Source organism: Tupaia chinensis, unplaced genomic scaffold (genome assembly GCF_000334495.1).
Source record: "Tupaia chinensis unplaced genomic scaffold, TupChi_1.0 Scaffold000013_1, whole genome shotgun sequence".
Lineage (NCBI taxonomy): Eukaryota > Metazoa > Chordata > Mammalia > Scandentia > Tupaiidae > Tupaia > Tupaia belangeri.
The window spans coordinates 4,279,517-4,296,156 of record NW_006159443.1 but is presented as its reverse complement, the minus strand read 5'-3'; the positions used below and the strand labels follow the sequence as shown (position 1 = coordinate 4,296,156).

Genomic DNA, 16,640 nt, shown 5'->3' with positions numbered 1-16,640 from the left:
TCTCTCTGCCTGGCGAGCGCACGTGCCCTATAGCAAAAACCTCTAAAAAAAAAAAAAAGAACTGAAGAAGAGACAACTTTTCCTGGACTTGTCAAAACTTAGGACTATAACTCACTCTACATCTTTATATTTATATTCCTGTCACTACTCTGAGTTCCCAGTACACGTATTACAGGTGGGCTTTTGGTCTAGAACTATAGCCACAATTGCACAGTCAGGACAGGCTTAGTTATCACATCATAAAGAAGTAAATTGAGGAGACCGGCAGATGGCGTAATGACTACATGCTGGACTCCCATGTAGTCAACCGGGTTCAAGTCCCGAACCTGGTGGCTTAAACTCATGCCAGGAGCATGTACATGTGTGCCCAAGATCCTGAGAGGACAATGGAGGAGAAGGTATTGTGGTGTAGCCATCCCCCTTGGAGAATGATATCTCTCTTTTTGTCTCTCTGTCTCTCTCTGCCTTTCTGGCGAGCACACGTGTCCTATAGAAAAACCTCTCCAAAAAAAAAAAAAGTGAATTGGGTCAGATGGTTTCCTGGTAGCTAAGGCAGCTAGATCCTACATGACTGACTATGGAGTTCAAGTTCTGGACCCAGCAGCTTGAGAAACATGGCATGGGAAGTGCTTTCTCACTCTTACCCTCCTCTCTCTGTCTCTGTCTCTCCAGCAAGTGTACATGCTTTCTGGAAAATTAAAAAAAAATTAAAACAAATATCTCATTTACTTTGCACAATAAGGTTTAATTTTGTGCCCAGAGGAATTGTAATGCAGGTCAAGTGACGTTCCAAGAAAGCTGTTTCCCATGCAGTGACTCACACTGTTTTGATTTGTAAAACTACTATATCAACATGTGATTTCCAGGTCACTCAGCTAGGAAAGAGAGATGTAGGAAGTCATTCACTAGTTGGTAAGTGTTTTGGCCCAGATGACATTGTTTTTGTAACTCACTGGCCAGCACTAGTCAGCAAAGGGTCTGTGAGAAAGGAGGAGCATGCGGATGTTTGTTGAAAAGCACATTTTTCTGCCACAGTAATCTAAAGGGTGGCCTCCTGGTATGTGATGAGGTCAAGAGGAAGTCATCAATATTCATTTTACTTTAGAGATAACATTTGTAATACAGAAAGAGAAGTAACTTCTTGAAAGCCACAAAGTGGTTCCATCAGGTATTAAACCCAGGCAATTTGGTTCTGCAGCCTGCAGTCCTACCATGACAGTAGGTCATTTGCACAGTGTCACTATTAATGTTCTGTGGCACTGGGCAATCATGTGAATTTCCTTGGTGTTTCCATTTGTAAACTAGTCATGGTACTTTATTGATTACAAATAAAGATATATAGTGTGCAATAGAATTGTTACCATTTTTAAAGCACCACCATATGCCAGGGATATTTTTGTCTATTATTAGCCTTAGAACAACCCAGTAATGATCAAGACTAGAATGATGATGATAACAAGAATGCCATCTGACATTTACTGAAGACTTAATATCATGGTCTGTACTAAGCATTTAATCCTCACCATAATACTATGATCAAGGCTATATTTCCACTTTATGGAAAAAGAAAATTATGTTCAGAATGTTTTAAATAACTTTACCAAGTGCCACAGTGCTGGAATTAAAAATCTGTACTCATTTCTACTATACTGCCTTGTCTTCTTCTTAACAAATTATTAACTGTAGAAGAATCTTTTTCTAAAAAAAATAAAAATAAAAAATACTATGTCAACTCAAATTACTATTACTCACTAAACTTTTAAAAAAATATGGTAGAATTCTTATTTTCTCTTTGCTACTCTTTTCTTTGTTTCCCTTACTGCAAAGTGTGTTGTCTTAAACATTCACCTGTTTAATATATAAATGTCAGCAGTAGAAGTTTCTTGAAGATAATGACTGAATTTTGGCTTAGTCTATAGTTCCTCCAGCATGCAGCATAGCTGAAGAACTTTTAAAAATGTTATCAGTATTAAATTTAATTTCTGAGTGGAAATGTACATTTTGAGTGGTAGTATTATTGCATTATACACTGTCCTACGTATTTCTTCCTTGTCTTAGTATTATTTTTCTGACAACACTGGTTTTGTTCATCATTATTTCATCCAATTATGTCCCAGCTATGGTAGCACAGATAGTAGGGCAACAGTGCATGATAATTAAAGCCACATGGGTGGTCCCAGGATCAAATCTTATGTCAACCTGAGCTGTCTAGGTGAGCCCATGATCCTGGTTAACTGGAAGGCTGGGGAGGCAAGTGAGCATAGTGTGGCAAGACTCTACTAAGCGTATCTTTTGTTCTTGCAATAAATAAATACATTAAAAATAATAATATCAGGGAAGTTCCTATGGCAAAAACTTTAAAAATAATAATCTTTAAAAATTTAATTAGTATGCATATCTCCTATACTGTTTTTTGAGACATCTAGTCTTTCACAAAGCTTCATTTTTTTCTCTTCAATACATGCTCTTTATATCTTTTTTTCCCTTTTTTTTAGGGTTTTGCTATAGGGCATGTGCACTTGCCAGAGCGAAACAGAGAGAAAGTGAGAAACCACTCCCCAGGGAGGATGGCCATCCCACAATCCTTTCTCCTCCATTTTCTTCCCTGGATTTTCAGGATTTAGGGCATGCATGCACATGCACCCAGTGTGATTTTTAAGTCACCAGGTCTGGAACTTGAACCATGGTCAGCCATGTGGGAATCCAACGCCTTAATCAACATGCCACTTGCTGGCCCTCTCTTTATATCTTTAAAGAATAACTTTTATATTGCCATTTTCTATTTCCCTATATCTAGAAAAATATCAGTGTTTATTATTCAATGAAGACCCAAGCAAGAATGGATTTTTTTTTAAGAGAGATTTTTGTCAGAGGGTGTGTGCGCTCACTGGAGAGACAAGAGAGACAGAAAATGAGAAATCACCTCCCAAAAGGGATAGTCATGCTGCAATCCCTTTTCCTCCAGTCTCCTCTCAGGATTTTGGGTATGCACACACATGCACCGGCATGAGTCCAGGCCTCAAACCATAGTCGTCTTTGTGGGAGTCCAGCAATGTAACCATTACACCATCTGCTGATCCTGTTAGGCTGGGTTTCATAGTCCCAGTCAACAGACACAGGAGAAATACCAGAAAGCATGTTACAAGAACCATACCTGTGGTCCATAATGATGTCTGTGAGGGTTGGCTTTGATTTTATGATATTTTATTTTGAGAAAGAATTTGATGGGCTAGAAAAATTCTCCCTTTATTGTGAATCTTCTGACCTTAACTTCTGAGATAAAACTATTGTTATTAAAATAAATTCCATGGGGGAACCAGCATTTAGCGTAATGGCTATGTTGCTGGACTCCCACGCATCTGTCCCAATACTTTCACTAAACCAATCAGTAGGAATTATATCTAACTTTTGCACTTTTTAAAAATGTGGTTTATACTGGCAGCAGACTAAATAAAACATACTGGAGATGTTTGGAAGTGGCAAATCTCAAAGGCACAGGGTAGTCTGACTTAGTAATTGACAACTAGAGCATGAGCAATAGTCTGTTTCCAAGATGAAGGTTACAAAAAACCCCACGTGTACTGCTTTTGGGCATGAGATTGTAGGTTCTGTAACTTGAGATAAACAGAATTCGCATGAGTTTAAGTCATATTGGATATCTCTAGTTCAAGCCTTCTTGCCAAGTTTAGCCACAAATTTTATTCAATTATAAGTACATAAAATTAGCACTTGGTCTAATTCATTTAGATCATTGATAATTATCATTACAAAATATTCTTAACATACCTGGATAATATTAAAACTAATCAATCATACAGCCAGTAAGTACCATATATCAGTATTTTTAAAGTCTCCATAATTAATAAACAGATCATTCAACCATTGTAAATCTAGTGGAAATGATTCATGACTAACTATTGGGTATTTATTTATTCATTTATTTGAGAGGTTTTTGCTATAGGGCACTTTTGCTCACCAGACAGACAGAGAGACAGAGAGACAGAAAGCGAGAAATCACACCCCGCAGGGGGGATGGCCACACTGCAATCCCTTCTCCTCCATTCTCCTCTGGGATCTTGGGCACCGCACATGTGCCCGGCATGAATTTAAGCCACCAGGTCCAGGACTTAAACCGTGGTCAACTATATGGGAGTCCAGCAACGTAGCCATTACACCAACTGCTGGTTTCAGGTTTTTAGAAAAGTTACAACACATATGGATGACCACAGTTTGAATCACAGTCCAGGTGGCTTGAAACTCACTCCGGGCATGTGTGTGTCCATGCGCAAGATCCCAGGAGGAGAATGAATAAGGAATTGTAGAGTGACCATCCCCCTAGGGGGTGATTTCTCACTTTCCTTCTCACTGTCTCTCTCTCTCCAGCAAGTGTACACACGCTATAGGGGAAAAAAAAAAACAAAAAACAAAAAAAACAACCTAACTCACACCAATGAAAATAAGAGTACACTTTTATTTGAACATTTGCTTAATTTCATCCTAGCTAAAAGCAGCCAAGGTTAATCAGTTGTCTTGTTTTTAATTCTATCTTCCCTCAGTTTATGCCGGGACAAGTTTTGAATCTTTTGGATTCTTTATCATGTGCCTCATATTCTTGGCATTTTATTTGTGGAAATGCAAAATTCTGTTACTTCACAGTGTGATAAAAATAGAGTTTCATCTTCACTCACTTCTCTAAGTTCAACTAACCATTATGAGAAAATATTTTTCCTTAGACTTAACATGTTGAACTTTACTTAGAAACATCCAAAATTAAAGAGTACATAAATCTGAAGATCTATTTTTCTTACTTCTGGAATAAAGATAATACATATTTTTCTCTTAACCCCTTTTTTAATTAAATGACATTACATTTAATTTTTTTTCTTTTTTAATGTGCTTTTTATGTCCCATGACAGTGACATTGCATGCCTAGTGTTGTGTCTATGGCAAGGAAGGACTGACTTTTCTTTCTGATTCTTTCTGAAACTGCTCTTAAAGATGATGAGCATGTCCATTTTATTTATTTATTTCTCTTTCTTCTTTCTTTCCTTTTTTCTTCCTTTTTTCCCATAGGGAACGTGCACGCACCAGAGAGACAGAGAGAGAGAGAAAGTAAGAAAAGTTACTCCCCGCCCCCGCCAGTGGGCATGGCCACATCACAATCCCTTTTCCTCCATTCTCTTCTTTGGATTTGGGCATGCATGCACACATACCTGGCAAGCTGCCCAGGTCTAGGACTCAAACTACAGTTGACTGTGTGGGGGTCCAGGCCTTTAACTACCACACCACCTGCTGGCCCTCATATGTCTATTTTAACATTCCTCAGCTCATTCACTCAACAAATATACATTGACCACCTACTACCTACTAGACTCTATCATAGCCATCGATACAAACAGTCCCTGCTCTCTGGAAATAGTAACAGGAGACAGACAACACACAAACAAATATATCACAAGAAAAATATAGAGGGTGCCATGAGTAATAGAGGTAAGTATATCAGGAATATCAGGATGAATATATGTATGTGCATATGTGTGTGTAGGATCAGGAGGTTAAAAAAGAGCTATTGCAATCATTCTACCCAACTTCCTCTAGTTTATATTAAAATTAGAAGACCCAAAGGACAAAAAAGTGAAAAACACTTTATTTTGTGTGTCTATGTAAAATATGATACTATTTATCTTTCTAGCTTTCCCTGAAAGTTCATAGTATTATCAACATTTTAAAAATATCGGGACCAGCAGTTAGTGTAATGGCTATGTCGCTGGACTCCCGTGTAGTCGAACACAGTTCGAGTCCCGGACATGGTGGCTTAAACTCACGCCGGGCACATGTGTGTGCGTGCCCAAGATCCCGAGAGAATGGAGGAGAAGGGATTGCAGTGTGGCCAGCCCCCCTGGGGGGATTTCTCACTTTCTGTCTCTCTCTATATATCTTTCTGTCTGTCTGGCAAGTGCTCACGATATAGCAAAACCCTCTCAAAAAAAAAATATATATATATATATATATCTTTCTTGATATACAAAGTATCATCTTCATAAATATATCTAAGAAATGGAAAGAACAGTAGATTAAACTAAAAAAAATCCTATGATATATGTTTTTCTGTATGTCTTGGTATGCATTCATCTATCCCTCTTCCCATCCACCCTAGCCAGTGATTGACAGTATGGGCCAGGAGAGTGATGGCCAGGACTAAGGTCAGAGGCCAATAGAAAAAGGAGAAACATTGCCTAAACATTATCAAGAGAAGGTCACCATTGTTTAATTATTAAACAATTTTTATTAGGGTTACCCTGTATCAGGCACCATTCTTAATAGATATAAAAAGGCTCTTGGCTCTCATTGAGTCTGCATTCTAAGCTTTCACACCAGGCAATGTAGCTCCTGGTGTAGCTTTGCTACTCTAGTTGGCTCAGGTGGTGCTCTAAGCAGATGGGTGCTTAGAATTTGAGTCTGTAAGAGAGATTTTTGTTTTAATTTTAATAATATTGTATTTATCTCCATACAGTCAAATTATCCTTTCAACATCATTTAATCAATATAGAAATTATGTTTTAAAGAATTATTTTATTATTATTATTATTATTAAATTTGACCAGGGAGACACACAGACACACATACAGAGAACAAGTGAGAGAGAGAGAGAGAATGAAAAAGCAAACTGCCAGGTTTCAGACTTGGACCGCAGTTGGCAAATGTGGGAGTCCAGCACCTTAACCACCATGCCACCTGTTGGCCCCAATATAGAAATTGTTAGTAAAATATTTTACAATCTTCTTTCATCCTGTCTTCAGAATCTATGTGTAGTTTCTACTTAAAACAATTCTCAGCTTTAATGTGTCCAACTGAAGTGTTAAACAGCCACCTGTGGCTATTGACTGCCATGTTGAAAAGCACAGCTATAGAAAATAGCATGTGATTGATTTTTAAGGGACTATTTCCAATTTTATACATGTACTGAACAGAATGTGCTCACTCCGTAAATGTAATCTCATTCATTTCAGCTCTTACTCATTTTAAGAATGATCTCATCCTTGCCGGGGTCCAACTTCACCAATTATTTCTCTTTTTACATATGAAATTGCACTTTTATATATAAAACAATGCCCTCCCTTTACAGCCTTAACTTCTTCTTTTTCATTTTTTTGTAGGCATTTTTGCTTTAGGGCACATGCACTCGCTGCAAAGGGAGACAGAGACAAGGAGAAAGTGAGAAATCCCTCCTCCTCCAGGGGGAGTAGCCATGCCATAATCCCTTCTCCTCCATTCTGCTCCTGTGATCTTGGGCATACATGCTTGTGTGCCTGGCATGAGTTTCAAGTCACCATGTTTGGGACTTGAACCATAGTCTGCCATATGGAAGTACAACAATGTAACTGCTATGCCCTCTGCTGGTCCTGGGCCTTGACTTTTTTTTTTTTTTTTGAGAAGTTTTTGCTATAGGGCGTGTGCGCTCACCAGACAGACAGACACATAGAGACAGAAAGTGACAAATCATCCCCCAGGGGGGATGGTCACGCCACAATCCCTTCTCCTCCATTCTCCTCTTGGGATCTTGGGCACACACGCACACATGCCCGGCGTGAGTTTTAAGCCAACGGGTCCGGGACGCAAACCGTGGTCAACTATGTGAGAGTCCAGCGGCATAGCCATTATGCTAACAGCTGATTCCCTGGACCTTGACATTTTAGCAATGACATCCTTACGTTTATTCAGGTTACCTCATGTGTAGGCTATTATTGGATTGATCTGAACTCTAGAACTTTGCTGTTCTAGTTGTCCTACTATCTGGAATCTCCAGAAATGACCATGGGGACTAGGGCATAAAGAAGAGAAGCAAGTATGAAAAAGTTATACCATCTGTTTGTTCCTGTGTATTTTCTTTTTTAAAAATTATTTTTTCATTTCATTTACTTTTATACATTCTATTACATTATTATTTGTCTTACAAAGTGGATATTTCAGCAGGTGAACATTTCTCCCTAGTACAGTTGATAAAACTACAAAACATCTTCAACAGATAATACCACACCTCTTTGTGCCATTAATGCTGTTCCTGTGTGTTTTCTATTCTACACTCACTCACCAATACCATAAAGGCTAGGTCTTTCCTCTAACCTGAAATAGAAAATAAGTATAGACTCAAAGAAGACATTGCCTAAATATAGTTCAAATACATGTTTTTATAGCAGTATTTTCCTCAAAGACAAGACAAATTTGGGGCTGGAGGAAGGGGGGTGCATAAAGCAAAGAAGCTACTCATCAAAGAAAGGAGGAGCAGATACAGCATAATCTCTAACAACGAAAGGAAATGGGAAGATGTTTTATTGCATAGTTTCAGGAACAGTGGAAAGGATTTCACACCCAACTATTCACATGTATGGAGCCAATCTTCACTATGTCATTTCCTGTGATCCTCCATTGCACAAGAGTTCTTGACATTTAGGAACTCCTACGGGTGTTGAACTTGGATAACTTGTGTGGGGATAAATAGAAAACTTGATTCCATGAGCAAGATAGAATCTTGCTGAAATTTCCCTATGAACTAGTGCAATGGTGGACATGTCATCGCTGTTACACAGCCACTCAATAAAAATCCAGAGAAGTAAAATTTAGTGCACATCAGAGAAGTCTATTGGTGAACTGTAGGGGTGTGGAGATACATGGAAACCAGATACAGTGTTGAAGCAGCTTGGATGCCTCACAAAGAAGCAAGAGAGGGATGTAAATTAATCAGAAAGTTGGTGTACCAGGTAACATGGTTTGGACATAGTAACAGAGTTCCCCAATTAACATTTTCCCTTGAAACAACTTGGCCTTTATTGTTTACTTGGCAGGAAGTCTGGAGTCAGACAATCTCCAAGTTGGCTTGGAAATTATGGCCCCAGTATTTCTCCATCTTCTCCATTCCCTCCATCTCTGTTATCTCTCTCACATTGACTTTGTTATTCTGTTTTATTGCTTCAGGATTTCAAATTTGTTGTTTTGCTCCAAAAGAAACATCTTAGTCCCACCAACTCATACATGGCCTGAAAGTGAAATAATAAATACCTGGATAATGGCTTGTTCCTATGATCCTCTGCTTTTTAAAAATCATGTAGTAGGGATTGGGAATTGGGTGGAGAATGTTTCTGAGAAGCTCACAGGAGATTTGTCTTGCACTGCATTGGCCAGAATTACATCACATATCACTGCTAGCTGGAAGGAAAATTGGAGAAATTCAGTTGTCCAGGAACAGGTAGATTTGGAATTCAGTTGAAGCAACACTCAGCCACTTGAAATGAGACAATGTTGGGTCAAGGGCCAAGCATGAGCTGACTTAATCTCAGCTCAGTGAAATTGACCAGGGGCTCTTTCTGACACCTGGAGACAGACTTGACACTGAGACCAGATCTAAAGAGGGATGGATAGCTGATATTGGGTTACAGCCAAAGGGAAGACCAATAAAATGATCAGGGGCAGAAGCAATGGTGAGATTGTTTGGAAGAGAAGACCAATAAAATGATCAGGGAACAGAAGCAATAGTGAGATTGTTTGGATTCCAGGTAGAAGATTTTATTACTTTATTATGTACATGATGAGGATTTATGAACAGTGCTTAAGCAAAGGAGTAACAGTAAGATTATCTCTTTTTTTTTATTAGAGATTTTTTCCAATAGGGTACATGTGCTCACCAGAAAGGCAACCACGGTTGACAATGTTTGAGTCCAGTGACATAACCATTATACCATCTGCTGGTCCCAACACTAAGAATTTTTAAGCTAGTGGCAATGTGTAGCCTGGGTGTAAGTAGAAGTAAATCAATGCTATCTCTGCTGGGAACATTGACCATGAGAAGCACTGTTTTTGCACACCCAAAATAAGAGAGAAAAATCTACATCTTGTGCACTATCTTGTGCACAGAAACACCCAGTAGAAATGTCTGGGAAGAGTGTGAGGAGTAAGAGTATTCTGAAATTTTCAGACTGGAGAACTTCAAGTTCACTAAATGTAAAGGTTGCCAAGTTATAAAGAAGCACTTAACATATAAAGATGAAAATGTAAAAGAGATTCAGGTGATTATTTCAGTTCTAAAAATGACTTTGTCACAAAGGAACACAAATGAATTCATAGGAAAGTTGAACCTCTGAAATTTGGATAAAATATCTTAAACCGGTACCATAAGGATAAAAATAGTAGTAAAATTAAGATATAATCCCTGAAATTTTTATCTTATTTTTCAGCTGAGTACATCTTAATTCTTAAGAGTAACCACAGGAGAAATGTTATAAAGACATAGCCAATGAATATTTTTATGGTTTTGCCCTCTTTGTCTTCAGGCAGAAAAAATTGGGCTTAATTATTCTGTAATCATCATGGTTTTCTCAGTCCTATTGCTCTCTGACCTTACACCAGATTCTCCCTGGATAACTTAATATTCTCTACCATTTTAAAATCGAATTTCCCACATTGCTTTTATTTAAGAAGGTCACATAGCCATAGATATAATCACCTGATTAAATAAGCTTCCGCTCCAGTGTTAAAAGTATACTGTTTTTATCTTCTAACGGGATGAATTCAGATGGTCCCAAGCAATATTTTTAAACTGTCATTTAATCCTTTACAGCTAATAAGCCGTTTTATAAGATCATGGTGATTATCCACAAGGTTGTGTAATTTATCTTAGAAAATGTTTTTCTGCAGTATAATTGATGTCAACAAAATGGAGAAGTCTTTAATATTAGGATAAGTTAATATCAGTCTTTAAAATGGTGACACTGTAGAATAAAACTCAAAGTAGAAGAGATACATTTCCAGTTTGTCCTTAAATAACGCAAATGTTTTGAAGCATTAATGCCTATTTATGCTCTTTGTTTTTACTGGTCAGAGTTTATTGTTTTTAATTAAACACTATCCAATTATGTTTGGCATAAGGAGTTGAGTATAATGTGAAACTTAGAAAAGCTGGCAGAACTGCCATTTTTTAAAACATAAAATATGTAACACTTCAGAGATAATAATTTAATTGGAATTATCCCAACATTGCACTACCTGTTTAATAACTTAAATTTAACTTCAATCTTTGGATAGATTTAAATGGTAGGTGTTAAATATTACACACATATCTGTGATGAAGAGTGAGCAATGACTTTTCCAGAACGTTATTTAAATTTACTAGGTGTTATTCCAAGTGCTATTGGGTCCAAAAACTGGAAAAGATTCTAATTTAAAAGACACGTGTCTCAAATATTTATAATATGCTTATTTGCTCAGCCAACACAGCCTACCTTGAATTTTGAGTGAAAGAAAGATCTAAAAAGTCTCTAAACAGGTGTTTGAGCTTGGGTAGTTCTGATTTCCAAGAAGACTGATTCCTCTGATAGTTTCAAAAGATTTCCAATCAGCCAAGAAAAACAATTTTCCCCCCATCCAATCTATTGTGTAGAACATTTTGGTTGATTTTTCACTTAAGACTAATGTCAATTCATCATACTGAACAAACAAAGACTCACTCAGCTTCTCCTGAAGCTAAGATGGGTGATTCAGAGATGGGTGACTTAGGTGTGGTCATTCTTGTTACCTATTTGTTCATCTGGCTTCAGAAATGCAAAGTAAGAGGGATACTTGGCAGAGCCAAGGCAGTCTTCATTGCTGTCTCCAAGACCGAGTGACAGCCACAGGTTCACTCAGGATAACCTCATGCTAGAGAATATCAACAGCCAGCAAGATGTTTGCACCTGGCCTTCTCACCATTATAGATACTGGGATACAATTCTAAGCCTTGGGTATATTTTACCTTATCGTCCTTTGTTTTTTCACATCTTCAAGGCAAAGAATTGCTCCTGCTCCTTTATCCTCCATTTTCCCACTTTTTTTCTTCCCAGTCTGTAATTATCAATAGTAATAATACATCTAGTCTCAATAATTCTGTTATACATGTGTTCATAGATATGTATGTATCAGCTGTGCTTGCTACAGTAAGTTTTAAAATTAAGATCTCTAGTGAATCAATAAAAAAAAGTGAAAAAAAGAAGTATGGAAACAACTGTAGATACCAGAGAAAGTGTGGGAGAAGGGGGAAATGGCAGAGGGGGAGAGGGAGGGAATCAAGCGAGGGGAAAGATAAAATATATAAGAACGAGAATAGAAAAATTTTTGTCGACAATAGCATGTATGGTAATATCCTTGATTGAACCAATATAAAATGTATTCATTTTATATACTGTACTGATGCACAGTGAATGAATATAAGTAAATTTTTAAAAAGTAAAACATATTTAAAAGTTCTGGAAAAAAATTTGTTTTGGAACAGGCAAAGTTTCAATGGGTAGTTTTTAAAGAAATCTCATTTTTCATCTAGGTGTCATGAAATGAAGACTAAGAATTTTTTAAATAAGGAGAATTTTACTTTTCCTTAATCCATAATAGCAGCACCAGAACATTGTTGGAAAATTAATTTGTAAGATTTCCTGTTCTAAATTATGTTTATGTCACCCCAACTCTACTGGCTTCATGAAGAATGAAATTTTGGGATTGGAAATTTAGACAGTATATACTGCAATACAGTAATGCACAACCCTTGAGTGTGAAGCCGCCCATGTTCACTTGCCGGTTTAGCTCTCTATGTTTACACCCAAGGAAACAAGCCCTGAGAGTTACATTGATTCGGTGGAGGTCACAAAATAGTGATAAACAGGGTAGACTCAAACTTGGGCCTTTGGGGCCCTGATGAAACACTTTTTGCAATTGCTTCTGCTCTCCTTTACTGTACTAATACCTTATGGAATAATATTTAATAGTGACATATACATTTTTGTTTGGCTTGATAGGAACAACACAATTTTTATGAAATGCAGGCCATTCTCTCAGCAGTAGTTAGTCAGGATGAGTAGCCACTGCAATCTGACAATGCTGGCAAGAAATATCTACACAGTCATCAAGAGAGCAATATCACAGAAGATATCCAGAGAGAGGGCGCAGTTGACCAACATTCCAATTTGCCTTTTCCTCTCTTCATCCTCACCTTCCTAAGAGGGAAAAGATCATATTAGAAATCTAGCTAATCTAAAATCTTTTCATATCTGAGTCACTGTTGGAAGAAAGAAAATCTAAAGTCCATTCCCATAGGATTTGAGTTGAATAAAAAGACAGAAAAAACACATTGATGAATCTAAAGTCTCTTAGATACTGAGAAAATCATATTTGTAACAAAATGAATAACTAAAATATAGGCTGGGTTAAACTCCTGCCTCATGATCTTCTTTAACTTCCTACTCACATATCATTGATAAGCCTAACCACATTCACACATCTGATTCTCTTCTATGTAGATAGATAACATCTGTCCATGTTTCTAATAGTCTTCTGCACTACAGTGACAAAAACAAACCAAAACAAAACAAAGAAAAAACAGTCATGCTTCTCAGTCTTACAATTTATTTACATCACTACCATGGGTAGAGTCAAAATCTGGCTTCAAAGACGGCTGAATGCAAGGACTTGAACATTGCCTTTTCTCCACTCCCTGCCGTCCATTGCATCTACCATCTGTCCTGTGCTCAGACTATTCTACATTGCTGTCCCAAGAGAAGTGATTGTATCAGTAATTTCACTACCATTGAGTTCCCAAAAGATAATCCAAAGGATACTCTTCAGTCCTTGCCTTCACCTCTTCTCATGTAATGGTCTTTTCCTCTAGCCTTTTAAAACTCAGTGATCCTTCTTCTCCTTCTAATAAATCTTCCTCTTTATTATTTAGTGAAACATTATTTTCTAACCATTTATTAAATAACACACATCTATGGGGTTCTATCCTTTGCTTTGAGTTTTCTTGTCCTGCAAGAACACTTTAAAATCTCAGAAAAATTAGCTGCAACTTCCAGCTCCATGCCAGTATCTCCCACATCTATAGGTCCAGTACCGAGCTCTTCTCCCCAAATTCTAGACCTGTATACCTGACTGCTCTGAGCATCTCCACCTGAATCGTATAAGTCATCAGGATCCAGTCGAATAGTTTGAGCAGGAAAGAGGTATGTTTATGTTTTATTTTTATAGAAAAGGAAATTCTTCTTAGGAAGCAATGAAAAGTTCTACCTCTAGAGATCACTTAAGAATATACTGAGGGCCAGCACCATAGCCTAGTGGTTAAGAAAGGTAGATCCCACAAAACCAACAGAAGTTCATATCCAGACCCCAGTGACGTGAAAAACAGGCCAGGCAAATGTGATGCCCCAAATCCCAAAGGTATGGAGAAATCAAGGAAAAGGAACTATGGTGAGAACATGTCCCATTAGGAGGTTCTCTCTCTCTTCTTTAGGTGGTTCTCTCTCCCTTCTTTAGTGGCTCCACACACACTTTGACAATTGAGAAAAAGAATACATTGGAACAGATTTGAAATAATGAAACATTGAATTAGAAAACTTTAGATAGAATTGATGGGTAAACTATTTCAGAGGTAAAATAGACTAAATTTGATGATTTAATGTAGGTATGAGAGAGAGTGTTTAGGAATGACTTGGGTTTTTTTATTTAAATAACTGGACTAATGATGATACCATCAAATAACATTGGGATACAAGTGGAAGAATACATTCTGAAAGAGAAACTTAAAAATTTAGATATAAGGTTATTTGGGTCCTTCCTCCCCTCCCATTTTTCCTCTTAGATACCTATACCTATAAAATATCTATATATAAAATATCTGTAAAATACATATCATTTATCTATCTATATCTATCTATCTGCTCCAGATCCATCACTCTGTTTGCTAGAGACCACATAATCTCCCTTACAAAGCTAAAATAGAAACATTTTCAAAAAGAACAAATGTAGAAAAAAATTATTCTGTACTCCAGGAAGAATTCTGTAGGTTAAAGCAAACTGGTACAAAAGCAAATGAATTTTTAAATACTTGCTCAACTTATTTTTCTGATGAGAATTCTTCCCCTTTCATTTTTTTCACTCCCTTTTTCCTGCTGCCCCCTGCATGGACTTTGAAGGTGAACCTTTGGTCTCTCTTGTTCTCTAGACTCTTTAGTATCTGCCTGTCTTCAAAAAGTAACTGTTGTTACCAAATTTTGGGCACACTTCATCACATTTGGTATATTTTTGAGGGGCTATTATTTTATTCTTTATTACCTAATCTCCACAATATTCCTCCCTGTAGCTGGTACTTTACTGGCTCCCTGACACAAACTAAAACTTTATATTTTGTTTTGTATAAATATAAGGAAGATTGGATCAAATCTTGCTTTAGTTGAGTAATTCCTTTGTAGTTGCACCACGACAATGTTCTAAAACAGGTTAATGCTAACCTTGTTATCATAAAGCAAATGCCTTTAAAAAACAGGCAAAATTAATGTTTCATGTGAATGCGGCAGATACTATGTATTAAAACATCAGACTAGTTTCCTCTAGCTTCACAATGTACATGATGAGCCATTCTTTGGCTTCTAATGGGACACAGGCATGAAACAAAGGAACAGGAAGGAAACAAAATCAGAGAACAAAAAAAAAAAAAAAAGCATAGTTCACTGAAATTCCTACCAAGAAACATCCCATGCAATTTCCATGTTCTAAGTCCTATTGTATTAAATGAGGAAACTATTGTGAGACTTTTCTCTTCCAACCTGAGACCAATATTTGGGGGCCTGCAAATGAACTGACAACAGACAGATTAAAAGCAGAAAAAGACCAAGTTTGTCATGCAGTATCAAGTGAGGAGTAACTCACGTAATAGGCAAAGATAAAAGGTTTCTTTACCAAATTAAAGGAAAAGAGTGTATGCAAGAGGAAAGGGAGAGGGGGCTTCCATGGGAAGGTACAGAAGTTTCTGTTGGATTTCTGATACTAACTTAAATGGCAGTCCATCTCCATGGCAGTTGAATTTGCAGGACATTTCCTTGGAGAGGAGTTAATGGAAGGTGCATTTTCTGAAGATTCTGTGTTTCAGTTAGTGAAAAGAAGTTCAGATCTCTTCCTGCATTTTACTTAGCTCAAATGTTTTCACTTTCTAATAATCTTTATACTTACTCTGGATGTCCCAAAGGATCCCATAAAACTGACTATATTCTCAAACACACAGATCTGAATGAGCAGGGTACCATGGGTAATGAACATCCACTGACCTTCATGAGCTTACTCATTATAAACACAGATTTATATCATGCTTTAACTGACGATGCTGTTTAAACCATACTGTCTGTGAGACAGGAGTGTGGGTAGAGGAATTTCATAACATTAGTGAGTAAGGAAGGGAATATAATATCTAAGACTATTAGGTTGTCAGGAAAGTCAAGCCATATTTTTCTATGCAGAAATGTGTCAAGACTTTCCAGACAACCCAATCCAAACACTCACAATGTATGAGGGTGGGTATTCTCTCCCACTTGTTCATCAATAAATTTGCTTGATATACCTCTGCTACACTATATATTACGCCTGAATTATGTCATTTTTCAAACTCTCCCCTCAAGGATATTCCAATTTGATATGATTAATAGAAATATTTGGTGGAGGGTGCAATCTGTTACACAGCATTGGCACAGGCTGGACCCATGAGGATGGGGCCCTGGGTTCAAGTCTCAAGGCATCTCTAGGCATGCTGCCTGCACACGTGTACTCAGGGTTCAGTGTGACTGAGACTGAGGGTGTGT

The 16,640-nt window shown here is 37.4% G+C and overlaps 1 pseudogene; it reads right to left on the bottom strand.

Annotated features, from left to right (window-relative positions):
- LOC102485497 (ferritin heavy chain pseudogene) overlaps window positions 1–11,847 on the bottom strand; it is a 20,121-nt pseudogene extending 8,274 nt beyond the window's left edge.
- Window positions 11,848–16,640: the final 4,793 nt, after the last annotated feature.